The sequence below is a fragment of the Acartia tonsa genome, chromosome 4 (genome assembly GCF_053477335.1).
Source record: "Acartia tonsa isolate MP-2025a chromosome 4, ASM5347733v1, whole genome shotgun sequence".
Lineage (NCBI taxonomy): Eukaryota > Metazoa > Arthropoda > Copepoda > Calanoida > Acartiidae > Acartia > Acartia tonsa.
Window position 1 is genome coordinate 47,063,909 of NC_137263.1, and position 13,354 is coordinate 47,077,262.

Consider the following 13,354-nt stretch of genomic DNA (forward strand, 5'->3'; position numbering starts at 1 on the left):
TTAGGTCAATTAACGAATGATCGAGAGAAAGTGTTCAAAAACTTTGTGGATCAGTAAAATTTACAGTCCAATGTTCCCTCCCTTCCTGAGTGAATCTGAGATTTACTGAGGGATGAAAGAAATTTTACTTATAAACAAATTCAACAAAATATATTCTTTTCTCAAAATCTTTAAATTCAAATATATCTGAATTTTTCACTTTTTGTAAGATACTTGTTTAAAATCCGTACTCCTCTTTTTAGCACTGCCCCCCCCCCTTTCCCTTTTTATTAAATTTTCATCTTCTCTTTCTTTCTCTTTCTCACCGAAATTTTTTGAATTTCTCCGTTTCTCCTCCGATATGATTTATGGTTTAAAAGGACAGTCTATCATTTCTTTTTGAGGATTTACTCCAAACGTCTTTATGGTGGACAACATTCGCTGTGGCGATTTTTAAAAGCCTTTCAATTTTACTTGAAAAATGGGAGAGAAACATTCAAAATATAAATATATAAGATGTATGATTAGACTATAAACCCATTTTTTAATAAATTTAAAAGGTAATTAGAAATTTTTGTTAAACTTTTTCTAGACAATGGATTGTCCTTTTAAGGGAAAGCGGTTGAGAGAAATTGATATGCACAAAGAATTTCATTTCTTTATCATATTCCCTATATTATGCAATTCTTATAAATATATTTACATTTTTCTATGTCGGACATAGAAAAGGAATTTTAGAACGGTGGTGAAATAGTCTGAAAAAGATTATATTTAACATAAGATATGATTACTATATCTATATATAAAAGTAATGATTACCAATGAACAAGATTTTCTAGTTTTGAATTAAATATGAATTTCCAAAAATATATTTTGATAATAAAAAAGCTAAAAATTTATGAAACCTAATGATTTTTATTTTATTAGTGGGTTAAAAAAGCTTCCCTGAAATCCTAACTAGAGCAGTTTTACAAATAAGCTGCTAACAACTGCTGAATGAGCCAAATTGTAACGACTCTAGTTGCTAAAAATAATAAAAGTGATAGAATAAGAGAGGAATGAGCATATTTGAGAGGGATAGAAAAAGATTATTGAATAATATGTTTTTATTTTTCTGGTTTCTATATTTGCACTCTCTTATATACTAAACATCAAGGTTTTTATATTAAAGTTTACCAAAGGATTAAAGAACGCATAGTAACCGATAAAAAATGACGTCATACAGTACAAATGACCAATGATAGGCCATTATACAATTTACCATTAGTCAATTAAAATGTATACTGGCCTATTATTAGTTATTTGTATTGTATTACGTCATTTTTTCGACACTATACCCGGTTTCTCAAAGAATTGCGCTATAACTAGGGCATATCCATACATCCGTCCGTTTAGAAATTAAAATATTGCCAAGCTTTTACAATTTGCTATTTTTTACTCTTCTTTTCTTAAGGTCAATTTTTTTTATGAAATGCATATTCTATAGAGCTTTTATTCTCCTAGCTTCAGTTTAAAAATCAGAGAAATGTTAGAGCACCTATAAATTACATTGTATATAAGCTTTTTATGTTTATAATATCAAGATAAGAAAATAAATTGACTATGGGAAAATTTGTTATAAAAATGAATATAAAGACAAACTTTCTCATTTAAATTCGATTTTGGCTTTAATTAAATAGACCTACCCTTTCATGCTGAAATAAAGTATTTATAGGTATAGTCCCTTTCGTGGCAAAGCCTCTTAAGGGGCTTTTCTTCGTATTTTCACGGTAGCTTTTCTCTTATTTCTTGCCCCTACGGGGGGCTCTAACCCTGCAGGGCAATCACCTAACCCAATATAAAATAACATTTCCTAAAATAACCTATTAAAAGCCATTTTGAAAATACGAAGAAACGCCCCTTAAATTTTTCATAACATAATTTTGAAGAAGTACATTAAAAGTGAGGACTGAACCACTAATTTAACCCCTTACAGTCGGGCCCCTTGCCGCACCTTAATCAGTTGGGGGGGGGGGGGGGGGCGTTCAACGCCCCCCTATTATCTCAGTTCCTATTAGAGCTAGAGGGCTAAAAAATTTTGTCCAAGTCCCCTGTGTTATGATGAATTTCCGATCTTAAGTAAGTCAAGGTCAATTTTCGCTTCCTTCACCCTTTTATTTAACAACCTTTGTTTTTAGGTCCTTTTTTACTTAAAAATTTCAAACGGCTGTAATTTTTTAATTTTTGAAGCTAGAATAAAAATTTTTTTGCAGAAAATGTTTAACTTTATGTAAATTTAATATTTGAAATATCAAAATATACGGCGGCGGATCTTTATGAAATTTTAATACGTCATGTAGACATATAAGAAAAGCTTAAGTTTGAAATTTGAAGTCTTTAAGTCAAAAATTGCGGCCACAGGAGCCTTTTATAGATTTCTGGAGACCTGGAGGATCAGGACCTGCAGGATCATACCTGGAACCTAAAATTGACTTGAACACCTGTATTTAATATGAGGATGTACTACTAGAGGATATTTTAGTATTCTGGTAAGATAAAATGCTTTGTTTTAGTCAAAAAAATATTTTTGCTCTTTACCTGGATGACCCTGCCAGGTTTGCTGGCATCCTGTGCCCGTCAGGATGGAGATATTCAAAAAATTTCAACTCTCTGTTATGTCTCATACCCACACTTAAAAAGTCAAGCAGTTTGAGCTCTTTATCTTTCACACACAGAAAATGAGATAGAAAAAACCGGATGGGGGGGCGTTCAACGCCCCCCCCCCCCCCCGACCGTTAAGGGTTAAAAAAAATATTTTAAAATTAAAATATTAATTCTTTTGCTAAAAGTTGCATCATGCATTACTCATAATCCTACTACACTAGGGTAGATATATCAAGAGAAAAATAACTTCTAAATCAAAGATATTTGTAAAGCAAATAAAATTAAACACTTATATATTTATCCCTGGAATTACGCAAGGCAAACTATGACCTCTTAATTATTTACGCTATTTTAAAATTGAGTAAAATAGTTGATAATTAAAAAAAATAATCATTTAAATGTGCTTAAAAGATACTTGCCAATATAATGATCAATTGAAGATAAGAAAAAAGGTCCAAAAAAAGTCCTAAAAAGGGTAAAAAAGACGATTTTGTAGCTGTCTCACCCATCATATGTTGAGATAAACACTAAAATTGCAATATCTGCTTAAGGATTTTTTTTGAATTTTTAAATTTGGCATAGAAATTCTAAAAGTATAGAATTGCACCTAAATTTTGAGCCCATATCTTATTCAAACTATATTCGCCCTTTAAAAGGTTTACTTGCAATGTAAAACCTTTGAAAGGTTATGCATTTATTCGAGACAAAATCCTATAATGTAGAAGTTGGATGAAAACATGTTTGGTTAGGACATGCATGCCTAGCCCTACCATGCACATCACACACACACATACACACACATACACACACACATAAACAATTATACACATACACATAACTGCAAAACATTTGAAGAAATACATCATAAAAATTTTCATCTCGTAAAAAATAAAGTTGCAGAAAAAATATTTCTGATGTTTTCAAGTTTGAACTTTTTATATAAGTTATTTAATTTTCTTTTTTTTTCAGTTTGAGAAATGAGATTTAAAAAGAGTAAGGAACATTTACATAGTTTATCAGCAAAACCGCCATTTAGCAGTCAATTTCTTGGCTTATAGCTGCCTATACTATTTTTAGTGGCGTGCAGATAATTTTGCAGGGGGATGTCTGGTGTAAGCTTTGAGGGGATGAAAAAAAAGGGTGGAGGAAAAAGTAATTTTTCTTACATTATCTTATTAATTTTAAAGTATTAGAAAACAAAGAATACAGACACATACACAAATAAAATGAAACAATGTTCAAACTTAATGATTATAGAAAAGCGCGCTATCACAATATAGAAAAGTTTTTTAAAAATTGTCTATATTGTAGGTACATTTTGGTTACAATTTTTCTTACCAAATATTCAGTCCTCTCATTCTAAAAGAACAAATTTAAATTCTAGATGTTATTCTAGAATTGAAAAAGGAGGTGAGCTGAATTTTTGCAAAACTTTAAACTTGAGACCAAAAAAGTTGTTTATATTACTCATTAAGTTTGCATATTTTTTTATTATTTATTTTTACAATTTTAAAATTAGAAATAATGGTTAAAAGCTTTTAATTAAACTTTTTTACAACTAAATCTAATATCTTATTAATAATTATATAATTATTTATAATGAATCGATACCATGAATCAAAATTGATTTATTGTTTATTTATTCAACTTTTTTGTGTGTATTTATTTATAAAATCAGCAAGTGGTTGATTGTTTAAAAATCACGAAACCTTTCTTGCAACTTGAAATAAGTTAGGTTAAGTAAAGTTAAGAAGAGTCTTAATGTGATAGAATCCCTTAGGAATAGCCCTATATTACATAGAAAATTAATTGTAAAAAAAAGGAAGGGGGGGGGGTATTGTTAAATAGACTTGCTCTTATTAGTATATTTATTTCTTGCTTATTTCATTCATCATTTCACTTTTATTCTTCTTTTACAAGTTACAAAGTTTTCTATATATCCAGAAATTAAATATTAAATTACAAATCAAATCATTTACGTCTTGCTTATTTTTTTTAAATTACTAGTTGCACCTTCGCCACTAGTCTTTATAGTCTCTAGGTGTTTCAATGCCATGTTTGGATAAAGTATATATATATATATATAAACCGAAAAGGCCCAAAACTTGCACTAAAATTACCTGAAAAACGAAGAAAAAACATTTTTTTAATATCTTTAAATTTAATTAGGAATACAAACATCGGATCTACTGCAGTTCACGGTAAAATATTGCTGGTAAGCAATATTTCCAAAAATCTAGGAATTTTAAAGGCTGCTAGCTGCCAAACAGCTGAACGTACAGATCATACCCGCACACCATTTTAAGCGGCATAAGAAGGCCTACAAATAATTTGGAATAGCCAAGATCTAATTATGCACAGGGAAAGCTTCACTGAAGGAAAAACGCGTAAAATAGGTATTTTTCGCGCATTTCTCTGCACTGTGAGATAATTATGCATTATTGATTTATGGCTATTCCAGATTATCTGTAGGCCTTCTTATGCCGCTTAAAACAATAAGCGGGCATAATCTGTACGTTCAGCCGTTTGGCAGCTAGCAGCCTTTAAAATTCATAGATTTTTGGAAATATTGCTGACCAGCAATATTTTACCGTGAACTGCAGTAGATCACAAACATCTCATGAAGTGTCTTACAGGGACACTTTTAAAAAGTCATGCTGGTTCAGTATTAGCGATTTCTTTTGGTGCACATAGAAAGGCAAATACACAGAACTAAAAGACATTAACATCTCGCTTCTTTAAATAAAGCTTTAAAAAATTTAACGGTTTTTTTACCCACTGTGAAATGTCTGTCCGTGTTTGCGCCATAGTGAATGGTTGCAAAAAGTGAGTTTGAAATTTTAGCATATTGCTGAAGAATTGGCTACTAAGTTTTCACACTGAAAATTCAACTAAAACTTTGTTCAATCTTCACACTTATTCAAAATGTACAAAAATTGGTAAATTAATATAGCCTTCAGGCAGTGGCAAGCACAGGGTTTAGCCAGAGTGTGCGTGAAGCGCACCTGAAAATTTGGACACCTACTTCAACCGAAATCGAAGGAATGTTAGATTTAGAGGGGTGTTATACAGACAACAAGTGTGTGTTATTTTATTGTCAGGGGGTGCATACACACCCTTTCTGCACCCCTTTACCTATAGGTAATCCATCCAAAGAAAAAGGATAACTTTTTAGGCAAACAATTTTCTTTTCGATACAATATCGAAATCTTTATTGACAAATTAGACTTAAACTTACCTGGGACAAAATACTATTTTGGAAATAGTGAACGGTCACGCCGTTTAGAAATCTTATGGGACATAGGTATATACATACATATCTAAATATAGACATCCTGAGCTGGATCTTTAAATCATTGTAGTGGTGATCCAGATCGGGATGAGCCAACTTTCCACCAATGAGAGCACAGTATTTTATGAAATGCCGCGCGGTGATTGGCTAAAATTCGGCGCACCCCGATCTGGCTCACCACTAAAATGATTTAAAGATCAAGCTCTGTTAATTATGACATAAGGTATATTTTATTTTTCATTCGTAAAATCCTCAAAATTTAATTGTTATTCAGACTACAATCAATTAAACAAATAAGGAATAACAATCGAACTAGAAAATAAGATAAGACTAAAACAGAAAACAAAACTCCAAAAAAATCTATTATGTTTTAACGTGATTTTTTAATCAAATTTACCTTACATATCATTATAACCTTTATAATTTCTAGATATATGTATAGAAACCAGCAAAGCATACCTAAAAATACCTAGCTTACATTCCGAACTATTTTCATACAAATTTTTGTAATTCATAATTTGATTTTACCAATGTGTAAATAAGGAGAAGAAAAGTTATGCACGCATGTGTTTGGGTGTGTGACTGTGTGTGTGTGTGTGTGTGTGTGTGTGTGTGTGTTATATAAGGAAGGAGGGGGACTATGGGCTGTTTATTACACCAGTCCCCAAAGTATTATAATAAAGTGTTCTTATTCGTTGGCCTAACAACTTTAGGGACTTTTATTGAATTTTGATTGGTTGATTCATTAATTTGATTGCCCAAACAAACCACCCAATACTTGTAATATACAGAAGAGGGAATTTTATGTATCATCATTGGGGATGTACATCAATTTATCGGCCATTGTCTTATCCCTTCAGATCCCTGGTGTGATATGGTTTAGAAAGATATATACTGAAGATGGATCCTTTATTTTTGTTTTCTTCTGGTATCCAAACTTTACATTTTTCTTATGTTTGATTTATCTAACTCAGATATACACATTTGTGTTTGCTTTCATAAAAGTTTACATTTTTATGTGCTATTGAAAAAGGGTAAAAGCTTTAAAACTTTTATTTCAAATGTTTTATTTATACATTATTTTGATTAAGTTTGCTTTGTTTTGTTTTATAACATTTCCTTTTGTGTAGATTAAAAACTAGTTACAGGCCTAACTCAAGAGTTATTTTTATATAAAAGTAACAGGATGTATGTGTGTACAGAAGGCTCTAGCCACCAATATACCGATATTGTTCTCCTTCACAGTGAATCTTCCCATAGGTTCAGGAAAGGTTTATAACTATTTTAGGGAGGGTACACACACCCTTTTAAGTGATATCGACCCTAGAAAAAAAATACAACCCTCATTTTTTCATTTTAGCGCCCCATCGAAGCCTCTAGGGGCATATATAGCCTATAATCTTTATACTAAAGTAACAGGATGTTTGTCTGTGTGTCTGCCTGTGTGTCTGTCTGTGTGTCTGTGTGTACCGAAGGATCTCGCTAACCGCTGAACCGATCGGGTTCTCCTTAACAGGGTAGATTCTCATATGTCCTGGGAAGGTTTTTAACTATTTTGGGGGAGGGTACTACCACCCTCCCAAAAGAAATGACAAAAAAATTGAAAATTTTCTGAAAATCTGGGAGACTTCAACGTCAAATAAGGTGGTATCGTACATAAAAAATTAACTTTTACAAACAAAAACATTTAAAGTGCCACTAGAGGCCTCTAGGGGCGTAGCCGCTAGTAATTAATAAACGACTAAAATACTAAATTGACGCAGATGTATTGGGACAATGCAAACTTATTTTGCATTTTTGCAATTAAATTGCACAAAACTTTTCTGTTAAATATTTGCCCTTTCATTATTGTCAATATTTGGTTATACAACAGTTATTTTTTTTATTAATTGTGTTTCTTTTCATCCTAAAGTAGTAAGTTTTAATGTATGAAGCTTAAAATTTTGAGTAATACAGAACTGATTGAGTTATCCTTTTTAGGGTAGCTACACATAGGTCCCGGGATTGTTTTAGGCTATTTTATTTGTAAGATCAAGCATGGAATGGGTTTAAGCTATTTTTAGGACATTTTACCTCTCTGAAGAGCCCCTAGATGATAGAGGTGCAACCGTTAGTAATAATAATCAAAGATAAATTGTAATTATTTTCTATTGGTTACACTTTTTTCTCCCAGCCAATAAAAGATAACAATATCAAACCAAACATCTAATATTCTAAAGCTAAAATATCAGGGGTAAGACAATAGCCGATAAATTGATGTACATTCCCAATGATGATACACAAAATCAACCCTTCTGAAGATTAAAATTAGTGGTTAAAACGTTTGAACATTTAACTTAATTAATAAACCAATCAAAATTCACTAAATTCCCAAAAGTTGTTAAGCTAACGAATAAGAAAACGTTATTTTAAAACTTTGGGGACTAGTGTAATCAACAGCTCATTGTTCCATCTCATTCTCTGCAAAACATGAAAAAAATTTCTACCTTTAAAAAATACAGACAATAAAAAAATATGTTGTCTTCTTTTAAGAAATATGTCTTTTACTGTAATTATTTAAAGAATACAAACAAATCCCTAATTGTAGAAAAGGTTTGACTAAAGTATTACATACAATTGTAGCTCAATAGTAGTAAATGCACTACAGAGAAAAGAAATAATATTGGAAAATCTTTTATTTTGCAAATAACCCACCCTCCAAGAAAATAGCTTAATACCACCATATGACTACTAAGTATTTTCACTGTAAAGCAACATCTTGTCGGTTTAGTGGTTGTCGATACTTTAAGATTCAGACAGACAGACGGACATACAGCGCTCTACTTTGCATTATAGATAAAACTGTTGTCATTAATATTAAACTAGACTGGCCTCAAATAAGATTCACGAATCTCTTTAGGATTGTAAAAATGTCGACGTAAAATCAGGCGTATCTGCTTTTATATAGACACAAATATTCGGAATTTCGATGCGCAGAAAAGTTTCTGTGTGACGTCATAAAAATTCGTCTATTATCCATCTCTTTTTTAGGATTTCCTTTCCCACATCTCCTTTCATCCCTCCTTTTCAGGCGTATTTTATGACTTCACACATGACACTTTCAACCGCTTCGGAATTTCTCTAAATTTAATCAGGGGATGGGGAATTGATGTTACTCCACATGTAGGAAAAAGAGTTGTGCCAAAATATTTGCAAAATATCTGAACTTGACCTGATCAGATATAGTAGAGATATCATACTCTTATTTGATAATAAATAATTATACAATAGTTTTATGTTAGGGATCTAAAGGGATAAGACAATCGACGATAAATAGATAAACATCCCCAATGATGATACCCAAAATTAGACCCCTCTGTTGATCACATTAGGGGTTGAAATGTATGGACACTCAACTTAAATATCCAACCAATCAAAATTCAATAAAAGTCCCCAAAGTTGTTAAGCCAGCATATAGGAAAATGTTATTGTAAAACTTTGGGAACTAGTGTAATAAACGGCCCACTGTCCTTTATTAAACTGCATACTATTAGTCTATAATAAATAATTTTAGATTGAATGGTTTTATGTACAGTTAGCCTCGGATAACCTATAGAGGACTGGAATTTTGGTGTATCTATGAAACCATATCTTAATAATTAATGATTGTTTGATTATGTGGTCAAAAGTCCTTCAGACAATTTACCCTTTGATTTGAAAGTCATTACTGTGCATGGTAATGATTTAATTTGGACCAAGGCATTCCCCGTACTTTAGCAATTTATGTACAGACATAGCAGCAGTGGGTAAGAACGTCAAAGCCTTTTGATTTTTTTTGGAGGGGGGGGGGGGGTAAAAATTAAAAATTAAATTTTGGTGGTTGGGGGTAATCTTTAGGGGTATCATATATAGGCAGGGACTTCCCTGGCAGTAAGAACCTTTTTCAACGTCTATAGTTAAGATGCGATGTTGGGCCAAGTTTCGAACCTATTACCTTCTTGACAACGAGCTGATCCACCTTATACGTGTGACGCTACATCCACGGGTAGTAAAATTAGGTAGCTATTGTACACAAAAATAGAAAATTTTAGAATTGATTTATTTATTGTTGGCCAAAAAAGAAAAACTGACACTTAAAAAAAGTTTTGATAATTCAAATACAAATCTTGGTACAATTCATTTTTTTTCATTTGTATTTCTTCATCCAATATACATATGTATATTTAGTTGTTGTACTAGAATTCGTAATGGATACAAAATACATAAAAAGTACAAATAACCTCCCCTGCCCTTCTCCCCCCCCCCCTCAACGTCTCACACCTATAGGGACACGCTTTTAGAAATAGAAATAAAAATTAATCAAACTTCAGATTTTAAACTTATTTTTTTTAATAATGTTTTCTTATTTGTTATAATAACAACTTTGGAGACTTTTATTTGATTTTGACTTTTAAAGTGTTTAAACGAATCAAATACTACTTGTAATCTACAGAAGGGGTAGTTTTGTGTATCATCATTAGGGATTTACATCAATTTATCGGTCATTGACGTATACCTTTAGATCTATGCCTAGTTATACATACACAACAAGTTACTAGTTTATATTCAGAAGGCATACAAGATCAAAGTTACTTAAACATTACAAGTGAGGAAGAAATGGTAATAGACGGAGACTATGTGTACATGTGGGGGGAGGGAGGGGACATTGGGCTGTTTATTACACTAGTCCCCAAAGATTTATAATACCGTTTTCTTATTCGTTGGGGACTTTTAATGAATTTTGATTGGTTGGTTTATTCAGTTGAGTGTCCAAATATTTAAACCACTAATTGTAATCTATAGAAGGGTTTATTCTTTGTATCATCATTGGGGATGTATGTAAATTTATCGGCTATTGTCTTATCCCTGGAGTACATACAATGTATATGAGTATAGTGGAGGTACTGATACAAAATATTATACAATGGTTTGTGGTTGTTAAAAGCGAAGCGTAGCAACTGTATAGTTGCCCAGGGAGTAAGGGAGGGGACAATGGATCGAATATTCAATTTTTAGGAGTCTCAGACTTTGGGTACTGGCTTAAAGGGAATGTGCAAGAATTTAGCAGTTTCTGACTGAGTTTGGGTACTTGCGCATGAAATGCCGCTACTCGTTGTGTATGTTTTGAATATTGCAGACGGGGAGAAGGGATAAGGGAAGTGGGGGCAAGGGAAATAACTACTCGTTGTGTTAGTTTGGAATGTAGCAGACGGAGAGAAGGGAGAAGGGAGGTGGGGGCAAGGGACAAGGGAAATAAACAGAATAAAAAGGGGCAGTCATATTCTTGCTAGCAGCTGGCCGGGTCCAATAATCTTGTAATATAAAAATCAGACCATAAAACCTCAATATATTTCATCAAAAACAATTTGTGATTGCACTTTACGTGACGCTATGGAAATCTATTATTCAATTAACAAACCCTTCATAATTTCCTACAAATTTATTGGATTTAACTGGATTTCATGCCATTTCTTTGATAACTCTTATATTGAATTAATTGCCCATTGTCCCCTCCCTTACTCCCTGATAGTTGCCAACAAATGAGCAATTGTGTCTTCTTGGTACATGACAACAACAATAAAAGCAAAACCAGAAATAAGAACATTATCCTTAAATTTCCTTACGAAAAGTTCCTCCTTATAACTTATATGACCCATCAGACCATTACATATCTACAGACAGACCAAATTTAGCTTTCAATCTCAAATAGATGCCAAGTTGATTGCCTTTTTTTCTTATTTTCAATTTTGATTTTTCAAAAAAGGAGGGATGGATGTGAATAGTTTTCTTTACTTAACTATTTCACTTTAAAGGGAATACGCCTAACACACATAAATATAATTTAAAGTAGCTTCTCTATTAAAAAAATTTAAAGATAAAGAAAACAAAATTTCCGAAATAATGAAGATTTAGACATCTGTATTAGCACAAAATTAAATGGACAGACACAAGAAACCAACATATTTTGCGGACATTCTGATACATAGACAATATTATGAACCAATAGGTTGTGAATTACATACAAACAATGTATTTATACCAGGGATTTAAAGGGATAAGACAATGGCCGATAAATTGATGTATATTCCTAATAGTTGTAAATAAAAATTTTTCCATCTGTAGATTAAAATTAGTGGTTAAAACGTTTGGACACTCAACATAATAAACCAACCAATCAAAATTTAATAAAAGTCCCCATTGGTGTTAAGCCAACGAACAAGAAAACGATAAATTACACTTTAGGACTAGTGTAATAAAGAGCCCAATGTCTCCTCCCCCCCTGATTTATTCTCTTAACTACTCTGATAATTTCATACAACAATAATAATGCTATGTCAGAGTAATTAAATTAGAATATTAAGTAGGAATTATATCTATAATACAAAGTAGAACGATGTCTGTCTGTTAGTTTGTAACCGCTGAACCGATTGGGTTCTCCTTAACTGGGTAGCTTCTCATAGGTCCCAGGAAGGTTTATAACTATTTTGGGGACGGGTACCACCACCCTCCCAAGAGAAATCGCCCCTAGAAAAAAATTCCACTTAAAATCTAAATTAAGAAATTTGGTTATCCAATTCAATTCCCCCCTCCTCAAGTGCGCCTAGAGGCATCTATATATAATAAGTACGATTTATAACCAAATTTTTATTTCTGTTGTCTGTAATCATAGACTTCCAATGTTGGAGAGTGGGGGGGGGGGGAATAAAAAAGGTGTTAAATTAAAAGCATTATAATAATCTCGATGAAAATAAAAGTATGATTTTTTGGGTATACATTAAAAATACCTGTCCAAGACACTTTAACGTGAGGTTAACCAAGGAAAACTAATCTTTCAATATCTGTTAAACACCTGGGGTAAGGGTTAAGTAACACACAACCAACTTTTTAACTGCTTTTTAGCTAACATTAGAACCAATCACCTCCTCGACGACGGGCGGACGTGGTTTTGACACCTCATAAGTTTTACAGGGAGTAAAATTCAACGTTAATAAAGACCTACAAACCAACAAACCTTTAACTAGTAAAGAGGCTTCAAAAACATCCGTCCCCATTCCTAAAAAAAACTAAAATGAAAATGATTTAATAATGGTAGACGTAATTGTGAATTGTAATGTTTTTAGTTATGTTTATTCCTCTCATCTCCCCCTCAGAAACATAGAAAAATAACAAGAACAAAACTACAGTGTGTTTTGTAATGGAACCAAAGGTTTTTTTTTAAATGTTAAGTAATTTTCAACAAAATATGCCTAAAAACCTTTTTTTCCATAGAATGTGATTTTGAAAAAAATTGCTGGACCAACACTAAATTCAAAGGTATTGTTTTGACTAAATAACTTTCATTGAAGCTAGCTCCCAGTCAGGGTACACATAACTATTCTTTGGTAAAAAAATATTATTTTTCTAAAATTTACTTCGTTGTAA